Here is a 20,957-nt window from a genome sequence, read left to right as displayed (position 1 = left end):
GCGAGCTCCATCATCTAAATAATTTAGTGACTTAACCATTTCAATATTTTATAAATATGAGAAGAAAAGTTTCTCATTTGGTTGTTTCTCTAGCTATGTGAGTGAGTGAGTGTGAATGAAGTGCAAGTGCACAACTAGTGAGTATAGAAGTGAGTTCAGAGGTTCAATATTGCAGCGTGTTTCAATATTTGATCAACATCAATGTTTAAGAATTTTGGGCAGAGATTAAAGATCAGATTGGAGAGTCTGTGTGGAGAGATTTGTTATCTCAATTGGAGTGTGAAATTGTGGTTACATGAGTGTGCTTATTTGTTGCTAATAGTGTTTTCAGTGATGAATCACATTTTCTTGTAGCCGAATTGTTTGTACTTGGAGTAGGGGCATCAAGATAAGTGCATGTTGATTGTCTATTGTAGGAGCGGGTGCTCCAAGTTGGTTGTGGTCAACATTTCTCAATTCAATGAAGGGGTGGGTGCTCCATTACTACTGGTGGCTAGGTGATGTAATGTAAATCAGAATATATTGAAGCAATCGATAATAAGAAGAAGAAACAAACATGTCGATAGTTCTTTTCCTTGGCGAGGTTTTCCATCTAAAATCCAAGTGTCTACATGTAATGATTGTTAATGTTTTGGATGTGCATGATCTTGTTATATATTTCCGAAGCAAATTTCTGAATAAGTTTTATTTTCATAATTAATCGTTACAAAATTTTGTAATACTGATTCACCCCAACCCACCGGCCCCCCCCCCCCTCCCCCCCTTAGTATTACTTTTCTCTAATAATTAGTATTAGAGTTGGCTTCTTTTCTGCAGCTTGACTGTTGAAGGGAAATTTTGAGAAGGGACAATGGCGAGTCATGATGTGAAGGTTCCTATTTTTTGCGATGAGAACTACATTCTATGGAAGATGAGAATGGAGGGGCATCTCATTGTTGATGTTTTTTCTACTGTGGTGTCAAGGTATATTGTTCCTAATATTTTTCCATCAGACACTAATGAAAAGAATAGGTTTCAAAACAATTCCAAATCCATAAATGATATTATTGCAGCACTTAGTGAGAATGAGATGATAAAAGTCATGCATTGTAAATCAAGCAAAGAAGTTTGGGACAAACTTGAGAATAGATATGAAGGTGATAAAAAGGTGAAGAAAGAAAAGCTCCAAGCCTATAGAATGAGATTCAAGTGCTTGAAAATGAAGGAATATGAAACTATTATAGAGTATTTCTGAAGAGTTGAAACTATGACAAACCTGATCAATAGCATAGATTAAAACATTGAAGATAAGATTGAGGCCTTTACTAGCAAGATTTAACCCCAAGGTTTTTGACATTGACGAGATGTCTAACTTGAGCACTCTTACTATGGAAAATTTGTTTGGAATTCTTACAGCTTATGATATGTGCATTGTAGAAGAGAAATTTGAGTCTAGTGAGGTTGCATTCAAGGCCTCCAAGAATGACAATGATCTTACCAAAAAGCTCAAGAAACTTCTAAAGAAAATCAAGGAAGAGGAAGAGTATTCTAGTAGTGAATCTGATGAAGAAGATTCTCAATTTTCCAATAAATTAAAGAGAGGTTTTGGAAAGTAAAAAGGAAAGATTCCATTCAAGTGTTTTGAATGTGGAGAAGTTGGACATCTTGCTCCAAAGTGTCCACATAAAAGAAGTGAAAAGGAGGAGAAGAAGAAGGAGATGAAGAGCAAGGATAAAAATCATAAATTTCGAAAAGGTAAAGCCCAAAACAGAAGGAGATACTATTCCAAAGAAGAAATTTGCACCTGAAAAGAAAGTAGTGAGAAATATTCATCTAAAGAAGAAGAGCACAATGAATGTTCTTATGGAATTTGAGTCTACATATGAATTTGATCTTGAGGATGGAAAGATTGGTTCTAAAGGTGAGCTCATTAATGCACTTAATAAGATAATCAAGGCTAGAAATAAAAACAAGCTACTTAAGGAAAAAATACGCAAGCTAAAGGACAATAAGCCCCATTTGGTTGGTAGTTCTTCAAAGACCCAGTTGCATGAGCTTGAGAAATTCAAATAAAATTTGTTGCAACAAATTGTGATTCAACAAAATAATATAGCCAAGTTGGAAAGAGAAAATGATTATTTGAAGCGGAATATTGGTGGAGCTCCAATTGCATGCACCCACGAGGAGGAGATCATTTTCTTAAAGAGAGAATTGGAAGAGGCAAAATTGAAAGAAAATGTGCTCACCAATCACCTAGAATAATGGAAAGAAAATTGTCAAAAACTTGAAGAAGAAATTGTTGCATTAAGGGCCAATCTATCAAAAGTAGAAACTAAAGCTTGTCTAACTTAGAAATTTGTCAACAGATTTGAAACCTTGCAAAATATTCTCAAAATGAAAAGGTCAAGAGAGGAAAAAACTACATTGGGGTTCAAGCATCCTCCAAAAAATGTCAAAGATCAACCAAGTACCAGTTATGCATATGCTTGGAAAGGAAAGGAAGATAAATCAAATATTGCAGAAACTAACAAGAATGTGAAAAATAATGAACCTTAAATCAAATCAGCAAAAAATCAGCAAGTGAAGCAAGCAAGATCCTCAAATTTCACTCCTCCATCATGGCAGAAAAAACTCAAGTATCCTACTCTATTTTATGGTTATTGTTTTGCATGTAATAAGTTTGGACAGAAGTGTTGAGAATGCAACAAGATGATGGAGCTTAGTGGAAAGAAGTCGCCTTCACTAAGTGGGCCTGCAAGGTATTTTTGGCGCAAAGTCTATTTTTAGACTATGTCTATTTTTAGACATATGGATCATGGTCTATGAGTTGCAAGATGTTGTTTATGGATGATTGGTCATGTTGGGAAAAAATAGATGGACTTCTATTTATGGTTCACAGCGGAGTGATCAGAGTCTATTTTTAGACTGCCAATTCAAAAATAGAAAAGTCAAATATTATTGTCTCATAATAATATTTAGACTATAAACATTATCTTATCCTCTTGGAGCACTTCAGTTTGAGCTACAGATGTGGCACATGTAGCTGTCAGAAGGAAATACGCTTTTCTTGTGGGTCAGTTGAGCTATTGCATGCAGGACTTCAGTTAGAACTCATGTGGTTGACTTTGGTGGAGTTGATTGTGGAGTTGATGGAGTTGTGTTCAGTTTGATTTGGTTAAACTAGTTGTAATTAGTCTAACTGCAAATAGACTAGTGATTATTGATGCGAATTAATTGATTAAATTAATTCACTAATTATTAACTCATAATGCAACTGAAGAATACATCAGTTAACTCAGTGCATGTACAGTTCAGTGGAGACAGGTGTTAGAGGTTGAGATTTCTATCAGTTGTGACTATAGTTGTGCATGAGATCTTGCACAATCAATGGATTGAGTATGCCCATGAGGATTTCACTGTATATGCCCAGTGAAATAGCCTGTGCTCACGTGATTTTCACTTGGTATTGTGCAATAGAGGCAGGCAAAGCAGCGGAGGAGATTTGAACCTGTGACTTGTTCGGGTTTGAGCTAGTTTTGTGTGTAACAGGTGGAGATAGTACTGAGTACTTGTGAGGAGTATTGTACTATGTATTGTTACATGTTCTCAATCATTAATATTCAGATAGTGTGGGGTTTTCAGCTGTAAGCTTTCCCCGGGTTACATACTGTGTTAATGTGTGCATGCTATTGATGTTTCATTGTTTTTGATGCTGCTAAATTGATGATCAACGTAGAGGAGGTTATGTATTATGCATGTATTCTAGTGTATAATCGGGATAATCTCTGTGAATAAGTGTCATATTATTCAAAATTTCTACAAGAAGGTCATAAATTGTAGGTTGAAGATGTTTCGTAGAAGAAATGTTGATAGATCAAGGGTTTCTAAAGTACTAAATATTTTTCATTTTAATGCAAATAATTCTTTTGCTCCACTAATGAATGAGATCGATTTTTTAAGATTCAACAACTTTGGTCACAAATCTAGTGAGTGCAGATCTATATTTTCAAACTACTTCATTTGGAATAGACAAGAGAAATCTAATCAGCAGAAAGTTGTGAGAACATGGCAGAAGAAGGCCCAAAATTCATAAAATTGTGAGCTTGCTTTGATAGCTCATGATCAGCATGAGCAATGGTTGATTGATAGTGGATGATCCAAGCACATGACTGGTGATAAGAAAAAAAAATTGCAGCTAAAAGAGTACGAAAAAGGAAATGTTAGTTTTGGAAATAATGCAGCAGTTCCCATCAAAGGGAAAGGAACAATTAGGATGGACAAGAATACAAAATCTCATAGTGTGGTTTATATTGATGGATTGAAGAAAAATCTCCTTAGTGTGAGTAAGATGTGCAATAATGGGCATGATGTGAATTTCATGTCTAAAGAGTGTGAGATCAAAAATGCAAAATCAGGAAAGTTGGTTGCAAAGGCCATTAGAAGTGACAACAACATGTATATTTTTTATGACACTAGAAACAATTGTTGCATGAGAAAAATAGAATAATCCTTGCTATGGAATAGAATATTGGGTCATGTTAATTTTGATATCTAATCAAAATTAGCAAGATTGGAGCAGCTAGAGGATTACCAAGGGTGGCTAAACCAGATGGCACAATATGAAAGTCATGCCAATTTGGGAAACAAACAAGAGTGCATTTCAAATACAAGGAGTTCACTACAAGTAGACCATTGGAGCTAGTGCATAAAGATGTGGGTGGTTCTACAATGAAGCGAAGTCCAAGAAGTGACCTATTTTTCATATTATTTGTTGATGACTTTACTAGAGCCACGTGGATTATACTTATGAAAGAAAATCCCAAAGATGTCAGAAAATTTAAGTACTTTAAGGCACTTGTTGAACATGAAGTTCATTTGAAGATAAAGAGTCTTAGATTTGATAGAGGATGTACGTTCATATCCAAGGGATTTGATGATTTTTGTCAGTATCATGGGATGAAGAGGTAATGCTCCATAACTAGAACACCACAACAAAATGGTGTAGTGGAGAGGAAAAACATATTGGTTCAAGATATGGTGTGAGTTATGTTAGATGAAGTTGGTGTGTCATATACCTTTTGGGGAGAAGAAACTCAAACAACAATATATTTGGCTAATTGAGTTCTTATTAGTCCTAGTAGTGATAAAACTCCATATGAGTTATGGAAATGAATACCAACAAAATTTGACCACTTCAAAATATTTGGGAGCAAGTGCTAGATCAAGAGGACTGAAGAAAACCTTGGAAAACTTGAACCAAGAGTTGATGAGGGAATATCCCTTGGCTATTCCTTTAAGAGAAAGGGATACAAATGCTAAAACAAGAGAAACAAAAAGGTAATTGAAGGCATTGATATTGTCTTTGATGAATATTTTGCTAAATCTAATGATTTGGAAGATGTTGCAACTGACCATGATTTCATAGAATATGAGGACCAAGAAATCTCCTACAAAGATGAAGAAGAGGAAGAAGAGATAAATACCTCTACTACAAAGAAGGTGTTAGCGCTTGAAATTTCACCTTAGGCTGAGAAAGGTAAACCTCAAGGCAACATCAAACCATTTAGCCTCGTAGTTAGCCCTACAGGGCAGGAGAAGGCTCTCTCCGGTCTATCTCGGAAAAATCTTCAATAGATGAGATGACCAATAAGGTAACACTGATATTAGGCTAGTAAACTGATCAAAGAGTTTGATTTGGGGTTTTTTGGGTTTTTGGTGGCAAATTGAGGAATTGCAATTTTGGGTGCGGGGATTTGACACAGTTTCTGCAGGGGGTTCTTTGGGGCGAGGTAGGAGACCGTATTGATGCCTTTGATTGAGGTGAGTGGATGGAAAAGACCGGTGAGGAGCTAAGGAGAGCAAATAATACTTTGAATTCTCCTTAAACAGTAGAAAACATAGAAATTAAACAAATTTAAAAGCAGAGCATGGAAAGCATGAATTCTTACTTTAACACTTCATTTGTTTAATGTGTAGCAGTAAAGGAAAGGAAATGATTCACATAAACACACTTACAAGAACATTGAGAAACACACCATCAACACATGAGTCCACAAGAATCCCAAGAGGACTGCAAAACCCTGGTCTTCCTTAGCCAAAAATTGCAGAGATACAATGAAATAATACAATGATAGCTTCTCCCTCAAGAGTCCAACCTTCCAACCTCTGAAAATGACTAAGAAAATACATAATATAGGCAAGAAAACCTCTTCCCTTGCCTCTAGGGGTCGAGCTCACTATCCTAGGAGCTGTTTCAACCACTTCTAAAGAAAGCACTACAATCTAGGCAGTCAAAACAACTTGCCTCTATAAGCTAGGAAACCAATCCATTCATTAAATATTTACCCTTTACATGAATGAATCTTCTAGAAGTGTTAAACAAGAGTAAAAGTGTCTTAGAGTTACAATAATTACATCAAAGATAATCATCTTCCACCCCAAAAAGTCAAACTGGGTCAAAACTGCGTTTTCTGGGCTGTACAATGCAATCTGGCAAAAACTGCCTGACGGGTCGCGCGCCTTTGGAGCGATGTTTGAGGCACTTGCAGGTGTCCAAATTGAGCAAAAGTGGGCTTGTTGGAAAGGTCTGTGAGTCTACTTTCTGAATTTGGAGGTCATTTGCCCTGTCAAAACTTAATTCTCCCAAAACTGGTTTCTGCAACTCAAAAAAGGGCCAGAAAGTCATTTTTTGGTAGTTTTTTGACCTTTTGGGGGACCAAAACTGCACAAAATCTAAAGTCCATCCATGGGCATATGTAACTTTGCATGAAAAATCTAGAAATGCTGAGTTTTTTCCAAAAGGAATTGCCATGATGAAGGGTCGCGCGCGGGGTGAGACCCGTTAATGGGAAAAACCTGCAAATTGCACAAAAAATTCACAAATGACAAAATTTTCTCCAAATTTCTTGAAATTTGGGCTGGGAGTCCCCAATCAAGTACCATTCTCATTCAAAGAGGCTTTGGCCAAAATTTGGAGTGGATCGGGCGTTTTCCTTCGTTTTTGTGCTTTGGTCAACCGTCCTTGGAGCACCTTCATTCTCGCCGGTATTTTTGACATTTCTTTAAAACCATGACACCTGTGCAAAACGTGAAGGAGGTTTTTTTTCCTTGGCATGTTTTGGACAAAAACCTCTCTCAGTTTTCCAAAATTCATCTTTTATTTCTCTGGAACATCATTTGAGTGCGACTTGTCCCGATGTGTGAAACAAGGAATTTTGTCGAAATGGAGCGAAATGAAGGGGATAGAGGGCTTCTAAATTCTTGGGGAAATTTTTGGGAGTGGGGAGGGATGTTAGGAAGCAGGGGAAAGTGGAACCTCAGAGATTGAGCGAGGGGAAGGGGTCCAAAAGGGCAAAACACAGGCCAAACCTAGAAAATTGCCACGTTGTAGCTAGAAACTAGGGTTTGTGCAAAAATGAGGATTTTGGGGGATCTCAGTGATGGGAAGCATTTGATAAGGTATATGAAGGATAGGGGAAGGTGTATGAACATCTGGATACAAGTTTTGCCGATGATTTGACCGTCCAAGAGAAATTGCCTTCAAAACCCTAGGAGAGGGAAATGACCTTACCTAGGCGCAACTGAAGCATGAACAAGGTGTACAATGACTCATTAGACACTGAAATGATAATGACAACCCTATGAATGATGATAGACTCAGCTGAATGATGACATGGACTGACATTTGGACAACTTTAGAAGGGGTGAAGGCAAACCCTAGACCTAATGCCTAGTGACCAAATTTTGCTTGAAAACTCTTTGAAATGACAAAATTTGACCTTGACACTCTGAGACCACTTTGTAAGAGCATATTTGATCACTGGAGGAAGGCTGGAAAGACTGACACTAACATTGGCTCCAATGGGGATGGTAGCTCCTTGGAGGTGCCAAGAACCTCAGACCTCTGGGAGAGCAGACCAGTGCTTTCAACCATTGGGTAATGGAGTCATTATTTCGGCAAACGACACAAGACTTTGACTCATTTATTGACTGAAACTTGATTCAAACCGACTCAATTATGAAACCTACATGACTGAAAACTGACTCACAAATGACTCATGACTGACTTAACTAAAACAAGAACTTACAAAGCTTATTGAAGGGCAGCAGTCCATCAAGATTTGAAATCATGATGACAACCACCTGTGTTTCTTACAAGACAATATACATCAAACTATATCATAATGCCAATGTAACCAATCAAGCAGATGCCTTCTTGACTGATTCTCCCAATCAGATCTCATGATCAACAATAGATACTGGTAACTGGGCATCCAAAAACATAGCTGACCATGATCTCCTTCATCACTGAACACAACAATAATCACTTTCACTGCTGACTGTAACAAATCTACCATTGGATCCTGGAAAACATGAAGACTTGACATTGCCACCTCCTGCTGAAAGAACAAGGTATCCTTTGTTTCAATTTCTGATTTTCCTTCCTCATGTGCTTCGGTGAAAGTATGCTCATGGGCTTCAAAAAACTCTGAACAAATGGATGAGCAGATCTCTTCTTGGAAAAACATTTCAACACATGAAACATATGAAGAATCTGAAAGGTAATCCTGTATGCTATGATCTTCGGTAGTCAGACAATATGGTAGGTGATCTTCATATGATATGACAGCCGGATTATCATCTTTGTGAAGAAAAACATTATCTGTTTGCTGATCTACAAGACAGTCATCTTCTTCAACAGAGGAATGAGTTTCCCCAACACTTTCCTGGCTATGTGTGCATTGCAAATCTGTTGTAGCTTGGGCTGTAACAAGACCTTTCAAAAGCTGATCTATCTCCTCTTCAGACAAAGGAGACAATGCCTTTTGTTTCCTTCTGCTTAAACAGTAATTATCTTCATATGATAGGGCACTCAGACTATCATTTATTACTGAATTATTGAAAGGAGATTCATCACTTACTTGCACAAAGATCTCACCTTGTTGTTCATGAACATCTGAATCCAAAACTTTGTCTATGAACTCAACAGCAGAGCTCTCCTTGATGGGCTTCAGCACAAGATATTCCTGGTCATCATTATCTAAATGTTGTTCTGAAGTAGCTGTCCTAACATTGTCACATTTTGCAATTTGGTCTTCTTCTGTGGGAAAATCTGAAACAAGCTCTTCTCTTTCATCATCTTCCACTATATGACCATCTTCAACCTGCTGATCTTGATACTGCTGCAAAATTTCTTGATCATCTTGATAGGTATCCACTAGGTTCTCTTCATGTTGCTGAAATGGATTCTCATACAAAGCCTCCATGATCTCAACATCCATAAAATTATCATCTTCATAATATTTCTCAAGGCTTTCAATAAAACCATAAGCATGCTTGCAACAGTCATGAACTAAATTTAATGATGGATAAGAGTCCATATATCTTTCAATGAACAAGGCATGAATATCCTTTAAACAGTAAATACAAGAAGGCGACAAACTTTCATACCATGATTGGGCTTTACCTTCCAGAGTGGCCAGGAATATCTTCATCAAGCAATCTTCAGGAAAATCAACCTTCAACTTGCGAATATGCATGTGAAATCTAACTAGATGTAAAGCAGCATCCTTCTTACCATCATCATTAAATATAGGCAAATTCCTTGACCAATCTACCTTCGGAATTTTATTTGGAAAACCGGGAATGTGATCTCGACTCAAGGGAGCATATCTTCTTGCAATCCGATCCATCTTGAAAATCTCACAGCTACTGATCTCTCTGCAGTGAAGTCACCATGAAGCATTGATATCTGGAGTTTTCAGTGAAGGAGTCGCCAGTGAATGATTTCAGCCTTGTCAGTGTCTGATCGTTGTCCACTATCAACAATCAGATCTGAACTTGATACATGTACTGGGGTAAAATGCAAATGAAGTGCTGTATTCACAAGCTCACGGAGATGGACTGAAGCAGCGTTTATCTACTTCCGCTAATGCAAAGCAAAAGTGTTTCGAAGGCTACCTGGCATAACTTCAGGCTCCGTCTAAGACTTATGAAACAAACACATCAATCAACAAGAAATTTGTTCTCCCCAGTATGGTTGCCAGTATGTTAGCGCTTGAAATTTCACCTCAGGCTGAGAAAGGTAAACCTCAAGGCTACATCAAACCATTTAGCCTCGTAGCTAGCCCTACGGGGCAGGAGAAGGCTCTCTCCGGTCAATCTCGGCAGATCTTCAATGGGATGAGATGACCAACAAGGTAACACTGATATTAGGCTAGTAAACTGATTAAAAAGGTTGATTTGGGGTTTTTTAGGTTCTTGGTGGCAAATTGAGAAATTGCAATTTTGGGTGCGGGGATTTGACACAGTTTCTGCAGGGGGTTCTTTGGGGCGAGGTAGGAGACTGTATTGATGCCTTTGATTGAGGTGAGTGGATGGAAAAGACCGATGAGGAACTAAGGAGAGCAAATAATACTTTGAATTCTCCATAAACAGTAGAAAACATAGAAATTAAACAAATTTAAAAGCAGAGCATGGCAAGCATGAATTCTTACTTTAACACTTCATTTGTTTAATGTGCAGCAGTAAAGGAAAGGAAATGATTCACATAAACACACTTACAAGAACATTGAGAAACACACCATCAACACATGAGTCCACAAGAATCCCAAGAGGACTGCAAAACCCTGGTCTTCCTTAGCCAAAAATTGCAGAGATACAGTGAAATAATACAATGATAGCTTCTCCCTCAAGAGTCCAACCTTCCAACCTCTGAAAATGACTAAGAAAATACATAATATAGGTAATCTAACCTCTTCCCTTGCCTCTAGCAGTCGAGCTCACTATCCTAGGAGCTGTTTCAACCACTTCTAAAGAAAGCACTACAATCTAGGCAGTCAAAACAACTTGCCTCTATAAGCTAGGAAACCAATCCATTCATTAAATATTTACCCTTTACATGAATGAATCTTCTAGAAGTGTTAAACAAGAGTAAAAGTGTCTTAGAGTTACAATAATTACATCAAAGATAATCATCTTCCACCCCAAAAAGTCAAACTGGGTCAAAACTGCGTTTTCTGGGCTGTACAATGCAATCTGGCAAAAACTGCTTGACGGGTCGCGCGCCCCTGCCTGACAGGTCACGCGCCTTTGGAGCGATGTTTGAGGCACTTGCAGGTGTCCAAATTGAGAAAAAGTGGGCTTTTTGGAAAGTTCTATGAGTCTACTTTCCAACCCAACTGGAATATTTGAATTTTTAGGTCATTTGCCCTATCAAAACTTAATTCTCCCAAGACTGGTTTCTGCAACTCAAAAAAGGGCCAGAAAGTCATTTTTTGGTAGTTTTTTAACCTTTTGGGGGACCAAAACTGCACAAAATCTCAAGTCCATCCATGGGCATATGTAACTTTGCATGAAAAATCTAGAAATGCTGAGTTTTCGCCAAAAGGAATTGCCATGATCAAGGGTCGCGCGCGGGGTGAGACCCGTTAATGGGAAAAACCTGCAAATTGCACAAAAAATTCACAAATGACAAAATTTTCTCCAAATTTCTTGAAATTTGGGCTAGGAGTCCCCAATCAAGTACCATGCTCAGTCAAAGAGGCTTTGGCCAAAATTTGGAGTGGATCGGGCGTTTTCCTTCGTTTTTGTGCTTTGGTCAACCGTCCTTGGAGCACCTTCGTTCTCGCCGGTATTTTTGACATTTCTTTAAAACCATGACACCTGTGAAAAAGTGAAGGAGGTTTTTCTTCCTTGGCATGTTGTGGACAAAAACCTCTCTCAGTTTTCCAAAATTCATCTTTTATTGCTCTGGAACATCATTTGAGTGCGACTTGTCCCAATGTGAGAAACAAGGAATTTTGTCGAAATGGAGCGAAATGAAGGGGATAGGGGGCTTCTAAATTCTTGGGGAAATTTTTTGGAGTGGGAGGGATGTTAGGAAGTAGGGGAAAGTGGAACCTCAGAGATTGAGTGAGGGGAAGGGGTCCAAAAGGGCAAAACACAGGCCAAACCTAGAAAATTGCCAGGTTGTAGCTAGAAACTAGGGTTTGTGCAAAAATGAGGATTTTGGGGGATCTCAGTGATGGGAAGCATTTGATAAGGTATATGAAGGATAGGGGAAGGTGTATGAACATCTGGATACAAGTTTTGCCGATGATTTGACCGTCCAAGAGAAATTGCCTTCAAAACCCTAGGAGAGGGAAATGACCTTACCTAGGCGCAACTGAAGCATGAACAAGGTGTACAATGACTCATTAGACACTGAGATGATAATGAAAACCCTATGAATGATGATAGACTCAGCTGAATGATGACATGGACTGACATTTGGACAACTTTAGAAGGAGTGAAAGCAAACCCTAGACCTAATGCCTAGTGACCAAATTTTGCTTGAAAACTCTTTGAAATGACAAAATTTGACCTTGACACTCTGAGACCACTTTGTAAGAGCATATTTGATCACTAGAGGAAGGCTGGAAAGGCTGACACTAACAGAAGGAACCACTAAGTCACATCCAAAAGAAGCACCCAAAAAGTCAAATTATTAGAAGTAAAGAGCTTGGAGTGCAAACAAGGAGGAATTTGTTGGATAGCTTTAATCAAGCACATTTTGAAATATTGTCTCAAATATAGCTCAAAAGCTTCAATGAGGCTAGAGAAGATCAACATTGGATTAAAGAAATGAATGAAGAGTTGGATCAGTTTGAGAAGACCAAATTACATGAGAGATTGTACCAATGCCAAAGGAAAAAAACATTACTGAAACCAAGCTGGTGTTCAACAACAAGATAGATGAGGAAAGAAAAGTGGTAAGGAACAAAGCAAGGCTTGTGTGCAAGTGGTATACTCAGGTAGAAGGTATTGATTTTGATCAAAATTTTGCACCTGTAGCTACATTAGATGCAATAAGAATGTGTTTGGCCTTTGCATGGTACAGGAAAATTAAAGTTTATTAAATGGATGTAAAATCAGCTTTCTTGAATGGTTATCTAGAAGAGGAAGTTTATATAGAACAACCTGAAGCTTTTTTATTGGGTGATGATGAGAATTAAGTGTGCAGGTTGAAAAGTGCCCTTTATGGCTTGAAGCAAGCTCCAAGGGCATGGTATGCAAATCTAGACAAACATATACAACATCAAGGCTTCCAAAAGGGATCCACAAACAATTATTTATATATCAAATTTGAAGGTGATCATTTTCTAATAATTGTTATGTATGTAGATGATATTATCTTTGGGAGTGATTTGGAGGAGATGGGCCAAAATTTCACACAAGAAATGCAAAAATAATTTGAGATGTTAATATTGGGAGAGCTTACATTCTTCCATGGTTTGCAAGTTATTCAAGATGATAAAGGCATTTTCATTTCTCAATCAAAGTATCTTAGAGAGAAATTAAAACAATTTTCCATGGAAGATTGCAAACCGGTATGAACTCCTATTGTAACTGGTTGTAAATTGAGTAAATATGATGAGTCACCAGAGGTAAATCAGTTTATGTATCGTTGCATGATTGGCAGGTTATTGTATCTAATCACTTCTAGGCCTGATATTGTGCAAGTTGTAGGATTGGCCTCAAGATTTCAAGCTAATCCTTAGGAGACTCATCTTAATGTTGTAAAGAGGATCTTCAAGTACCTTTAGGGCACTCTTGACTATGGATTATGGTATCCCAAAGGTAAACATTTCAATTTGATTACTTTTACTGATGTTAATTAGGTTGGTAGTATTGATGACAGGAAAAGTACTTCAGGAGAAATTCACTTTTTGGGAGATTGTTTGGTGTCTTGGGCTAGCAAGAAAAAAAGTTCTATCTCTTTGTTCACTATTGAAGCTGAATATATCGCAGCAACTTCTTGTTTACACACATTTTATGGATGAAGAAAACTCTTCAAGACATGCATTTTGAGTATGAAGAGCCTCTTCCCATCATGGTAGGCAACAAAAGTGCAATAAGCATCTCAAAAAATCTAGTTCTTCATTCCAAGAACAAACACATACCAATCAAATATCATTTTCTAGGAGAACAAGTGGTCAACAAAGTTGTGAAGTTGGAATATATTGCTTCAAATGAACAAATTGTAGACATCTTGACTAAGCCACTTCCAAGGGAGAAATTTGAATATCTTAGAGAGCATATGAGTGTTGTGGATTTTTTAAGGCATTAACGAGTTTTTCATGGATTTAGTTGTTTTCATATGGCTTCCACCATGGGCACTTTCAGCTGCAAAATTTGGAGAATGGATGGTGATTGTTTGTTTGCATTCTTTTCAAAGAATTATGAATTGTCCACTTCTTCTTGCTTCATCTCAAGATGGATTTCTTCTTCATGTACATTGATTCTTCAAGATGGCGTGGTGTCAAATATATTCACAGGGAGAATGTTCAACAACTCAGGGGGAGTATTTTTTGTAGCTTTTCAGGGGGTGTACTTCATCTTTTGCCATGTATTACATTGTTTCTATGTATTTTACTTTTCCATGTAAAACCCCTTGCCATTGATATCAAGGGGGGAGAGTGAGTGAGTTATTTATGTGCTCAGCTTGAGATTGTTGTATGTAAATGTAATATTTATTTTCAAAAGCTACAAATTTACGTCATTGGAAAAAGGGGAGATTGGTGACATGTTTTGTTGTCATTGATGTCACCAGTTGAAGTTATGTACTTGTAATCCTATTTGTATCACCTTGAGTCTGTTTTATACTCGTTGAGAGTTGTCATGCTAATGTAAAATTTTTTCATAATCTCATAAGTTCTGTAGAAGAGGTGTCATGAAGTAATAAGGACTCATATGAAGCTGAGCTACAATTATGCTAGAGGTCTAGTAGATTATGCTCTGCCCCATTCCCATGGATGATGGGCTACACATGCGACCAAGAGGCCTCAATCGCTAGTTGTCAATGTTATGCATGAGACCAGTCAAAATTTCATAGGTTCGTGGATGAGACCGAAAGAAAACACAAAATTTACTCTGCATTGCGCATCAAAATTTGAAATAATTTTTTTTTTGGCAAAGCTTATGGTCTGGAGTTTCAAGAAAAAAGGTTGAGACAAGTTGTGAGGCCTCTAGACATTGATCAAATTTGAAAATATCAAGAAGCTAGTGGAGTAAGTGGTTTGATTTGGTCAAGAGTCCTATCTCAATAAAATATGAAGGATGTGAAAAGGCTTTGGGCGAGCTCCATCATTTGAAGAATTTAGTGATTTAACCATTTCAATATTTTATAAATATGAGAAGAAAAGTTACTCATTTGGTTGGTTCTCTAGACATGTGAGTGACTGAGTGTGCATAAAGTGCAAGTTCACAAACAATGAATGTAGCAGTGATTTGAGAGCTTCAAAATTGCAATGTGTTTCAGGATTTATTCAACAACATTATTTCAGAATTTTGTGCAGAGATTGAAGATCAAATTGGAGTGTGCGTGGAGAGATTTGTTTATCAAATAGAGTGTGAAATTTTGGTTGCATGAGTGTGCTTATTTGTTGCTAGTTTTGTTTATGTGGCAATGTTTTCAAATATTAATCATATTTTCTTATAACAAAATTATTTGTACTTGGTGTTAACACCCAGGTTGTTCCCTTTGACTCCTGAGGGAATACGGCTGGGGTAACCACTAACCAAGCTTTGGATTACAGGTTCTAGCCAACCTATAATCAGAGAGGGCTCTCTCTTTTAGTTTTTAACTTTTCTCTTGAGGATCTTAGGCTAGTTATGAGGTGAGGGTTTGGTTTAAAATTTTGGTTGAGTGATGTCTTTCAGTATCTAAAATGAGATCTTCAGACAGTTTCAGTCCATTGGGCAATGGAGTCTGTGATTATGGGTTGTTTGAGGTATTGAGTAAGATTTCTTAGAACTGCAGGGCCATTTAGACATGTCATGAAACAAACTTAAAATTGTGGTGATGAAATATACTTAGCCAGTGAAAGGCAATTAAGAGTTTTTCACTAAGCTAGTGATGTGAGAAAGAGATATATCACCCAGGAGCAGATTTGAATTCCTGAATAATAGTCACTGTGAAGTTCTAGTATGAAGGTGAAGTAGTTAAGAATTACACTTTCATAACTAATACTTAGAGGAAAACATTCATAACAGCATAGATTGAGTTCAGGGTGTTTAATGAACAAATCCTGAAACTATTCTTTTTCTGTGCTATTAAACTGTGAAATATAGAGCATGAACAGATTATAAAAGAATGAAATACATAACAAAAGAGTTCAAGAAAACTTATTGTGCCATGAAATACACAGGAATCCTGTAGCAGTAAGCCATCACACCGCAACACATCAAACAACTCAGAACTTTGGAAATTCCATCAGCTCTCTGTATTAAAACTCTGAAATTTACAGCATAGGTTCTTTTCAAAAGAAAATCAACAACCCCTGCAAGCTTATGCGAGGGGAAATATATACAATCGGTTTTACAAAATATCTGAATCGCTGAGTCATTTGATTAATAAATGCGTTCACCAACTTTCAGAATAGCAGATAAGAAAGTTATTGCTATTCTAAAGATACAATGAATGCCCTTTAGTTCTGTCAGAAACCTTTTGACTTTTGGAGGCCACTGAGTCAGTTAAGCACTCTGCATTAATTCTGAATGATGCGCCTTTAATGCTCTGTCGTGCTGTAGCTTTCTCGGCCCTGTCATCTGCATCTGTTAGGGTTGCTTTGGTGGCCGAATTGGTTTGCTGAGTTGGCTCAGTCCACTCTTTTACTGTCATGGTGAATGTATCAACTGTCTGAACATGATGACTTATATTTTTTATGAAAAAACTTGATGAAGACCTGTTGGCTCACAGCAATATCTGTATCATGCTGGTCCACCATTCCTGTGTAGGCAACTGATGCCTCAAAATTGTGCCTAATGTTTCATCTGCCTCAGTATATTTGAAGTAATTAGGAGGCACTTCAAACAGATGCCTGATTTCATTCATGATAAAAAACAAATTTTCTACTTTCTCATAGAGGCTCTGCCCAGATGCAGGCCCTGCTTCCTCTGGGATACTTGATCCTAGAGTGATCTGATTGGTGGCAAATGTATTCACCCTTTTTGCATAGTTCTCATGGGATAGTAGCCTTCCTGCACTGTTCAGTAAGCTGGGAAGGCCTCGGCTGTGCAATGCTGTGAATTTATCAGTGAATTTGTTTACCTCTGTTTGCATCTCCTAGCACCTTCTATCCAATGTCTGCACCAGATTTCTCAAAGTGAGGACCCTCTTTATCAACAAGATGGTGTCAGTTCTATTGGTGATTCATGTTGCTGCCAGTTGAGGGCCTGTGCGGTTATTGAGAACATTGATCATTCTATTGGCTATCTCAGGCATAGTGCCTAGAGATTCCCTTGCTCTTTGGCTTTCCTTGTCTGCCCTGCCTATGAGCTCCATGTGCTCATGGATGGTTTCTATGTACTGCCATTGATCTGTTATTGATTGGCCAATATTGGCCCATAAAACTTTCTTGATCTCAGCCACAACCTTGTCAAGGGTAAGCTCTTTCTCCAGCTCTTTTATCTTCTCCTTAAGAGCCTTCACCTCTCTTGCTTTTTCAGCTACACTTTGCTTGGATTTATCATATTTTTCATTAAGAGTGGCTAATTTTTCCTTGGCCTCATTTAGTTCAGCCATCTGGGCCTCTAGAACCTGAATCTCTTTCATCATCTTCTGCATGTCAAGGCTTGGAGCCTGCTCTGATGTTGTTGCTGGTGCTGATGTTGATGGAGTTGTTTCAGCTGTCTGTCCTGTGGGAGGAGTGATGATTTGAGGGGGCTCCTCAAGGTTGATCACTGGCTGAGGGGGCTGAGATGTTTGGCCTCCTTCTCTCTGCTGCAGGGCTGCCTGCAATGCAGCCTCTGTTTCTACTAATTTGCCTTCTGTTTGGACCAGCTGCTTGTGTAGTGTTAGCAGCATGGCTGCCACATCCTGGTCCTTCCTCTGCTGAGCAACCTCTTCTGTTTGAGGGTGAAGGGTTGCTGGAATCTTTACCATTTTTCTCAAAGCTGCTATATCTGCATCTCTTTCTTTTAGCAGTGCTTGTATAGCTTTGGGATCCTTTGGGTCATGCCCAAGCTCTATAATAATATCCTCCAAAGACCTGATCCTGTTGTCTTTGGCCTAAGAGGATGCCTTCTCCAATTCAAGTTGGGCTATTGTATTATGAAGGCTATTTTGCAACTTGTGTGCAAGGAAGGTCTTGTCTGCAAGAGTAGAGTAAACCATCTCACCCGTTTGTTTGTGAAGCTCTATCTGGTCCATAGGGTGGATGTCTTTTGCAAGAACCTCAAGGTTGGTCCTTATATAATCTGCAGCTGACTGTGGCTGCAGCATGGTAGGCATGAAATGACTCATGGTCATTTTTCCCTCTGTTATGTCATATGCTGACATAAGCCTCTGCTGGTTTGTAGGGGCCATTTTAAGCAAGTGATTATAGAGTTGGAGCCTGACTGGCTCATTTCTCTTCTTGATGTCAATAAATTGTTGCTTAATGCCTGATTCAGCTCTCCTTTGCTGGCTGGAGGAACTGACCTCTCCTCCAAGGGTTCTTTCTTGTTCCTGCTGAAAGGAACTGGCAGATGCCTCCATACTAGGGGGGCCCATACTCAAGGATTGCCCAATAGGCATCTCCTCTTCAGAAAGAGGATTTAGTCTCTGCCTTTTCTCCCCTTGATTTGTGGATGTGGTGAGGGGAGTTTCCTGCTCTCTATCCCTCTTCCTGCTTCTTTCTTCGTTTAGTGGAGTTTGGAGCACCGAGGCCTCCACTGTCGTTTCCTGCCTAGGAGGCACATTTTATTGAGCCTATTGCTCTGTAGATATTGGGGCCTCAGCTGTTTCTTCTTGCTGCTTTGGCTACTCTTTTTGCTGTTCTGCTGTAGGGGGTGGCTGTTCCTGCTCCATCTCCTTTTATTTACCCTTGCTGGCTGCCTGAGGAGTAGTTTTAGCTACTTGCTGGGGGCTGCAGAGGATGAGGCAGCTGCTCCAAGTTGCCTTTGATAAGAGGAGGAAACCTGCCCACAAGTTTCCAAGTCAGCTTCTTCCTCAAGATTCTTTGCTTCTCTATGTAGTATTTCCTCTCTAGGACTTGCTTCCTTTAATGTGCCCTCCTTCCATCTTAACAAATTGGCATATTTCTCAATGTGGGGCAGCCTGACGTGATCATAGCTAGCCAATTTAAACTTGACCCTTCTAAGACTAATGAAGTGATTGGGGTCATAGGGTGACCAGAGGAAACTGGTTTGCAATCGGAGGCCCTCTAGGATCCTATCTACTTCTTTCCATCCTTCTTCCCTTTTATTATAAAGAAATGGGCCTAGCTGGTTTCTGGTTTTGAGTTGCACCTTCTTGTTTTTGCTGTGGAAATGTACCATCTCTGCATTCCCAAACTGCCTGAAATACTCTAAGGCAAAGAGTCTCATAGGGACATATCTTGGCAGCCTATATGGGGCTAATTCACAGCCATATATTCTAATCACTGTATGGTTTTGGTAAAAGTACCAATCCCCAATGCTGTAAGCCTTTGAGAGCTGGAGAATCCTTTGCATCTCATCTGTTAATCTTGGAGGAGGGGTACCCAATAGCAAGGACATAGCTGGATGGATAAAGAGGTCTATGAACTCACAGTAGCTGTATGGTGAATAAGATGTGTGATGAAAGACTGAAGTCCAAAATACCACTGATCTTGGGTTTCCTTGAGCATCAAACTTCTTGAGAGTAATAGGGAAGCTATCTGGTTGATAAAATAGGAACAAGTGATAGATGTATGAAGTGTATCTGAACACCTTCTCCCTTTCTAGATTCATCAATTACTCATGAATCTTATTGGCAATGTATGCAGCATAATTATAGTGAACAGAAGGAGGCATTCCAGGGGAGAAAATAGACATCATTGCCAGAATGGTTTCATCAGCGTCCTCAGCTGATCTGTAACCCAGGACATAATTGATCAAATCTACAAGCAATTTTCCCAACTCATTGAAATATACATTTCCTATAGGAGGGGTCCTCACAGTTTGAGAGCCTGTTTCAATGAATAGCTGATTAATCTTTATGATTTGGGCACTAGACAGCTTGCCTCCTTTCTTTAGCAAGTCCATCATGGAAAGAGGAGTCAATGGCTTTGTAGAGTGAAAGTTCAGCATCTGATTTATAGCCTCAGGGGTGACATGGAACAAAACTGAACCTGAGGTATTGAGGACAGCTCTTTGACATGGGTCATAGTTGGCACTGCATCTGTGAATTAAATCTGGAAGGACATTGACTTGAGGGAGGTTATAAATGGGCAAATTGGAGTCCCAAATCCCTAGAATATCAGTTCCATTGAGGTGCTTGGCCTTCAGCTCATTGAGTACATGAATATTATATTTGGTGTGCATTGAGAGTGTTTCTGTCATCTGGTAATCTCTATCACCCAGGGCCTGCCATTCCAGCTCTCTATGTGGGGCATTCAAGGGTGGAATGTTTAGTGCTACTGGTGTTTCCATGGTTAATTAGTACTCTGAATTGTACTAGAACTTGTTTCACTGGGCAGAGCAACACAGAGCGGTATTTTTTGCAGAAGTAAGGCAATTTGCAGGGGAAGCAGGGTGAATTATGGTGAGAACAAATTGAAATGCTCCCAAGAAAGTCTAATGAGCAAATGCTGGGACTAAAAAAGTTGTTTTCCCGGTGAATTAGTGCAGCAGAGGTTTTAAGTTCACGAATGCGCAAACTGACTGTAAATTGATGGAAACTTGGCTCAATGTGGACTTCTGTAGGTGAATTTCGACCTTATAACTGAAGATAAATGGTGGTCACCGAGGATTTGCTGGTAATTACAGTGATTTCTCTCTCTTTTCTCACTTGTTTTGGTGAATTATACAAAAAACCAGGCGCGGAGGGGAAACTTGGATAAATACCTGGTGAACTTTGGCAATGGTGGCAAGTGCAGGCAAATTGAGGGCGCCCACGGTCTTTAAATCGATTTCTGCAGGTTGGTGGCGAAATGGTCGTAAATTGCATGCAGAGAGCACAAATAGTTCTTTTGGAAAAAGTGAGAAAAAACGCG

Source organism: Pinus tabuliformis, chromosome 6 (assembly GCF_031772625.1).
Source record: "Pinus tabuliformis cultivar Carrire ecotype Pingquan chromosome 6, CPIR1, whole genome shotgun sequence".
Lineage (NCBI taxonomy): Eukaryota > Viridiplantae > Streptophyta > Pinopsida > Pinales > Pinaceae > Pinus > Pinus tabuliformis.
The sequence above is the reverse complement of the archived record's forward strand: the minus strand, read 5'-3'. Positions refer to the sequence as shown.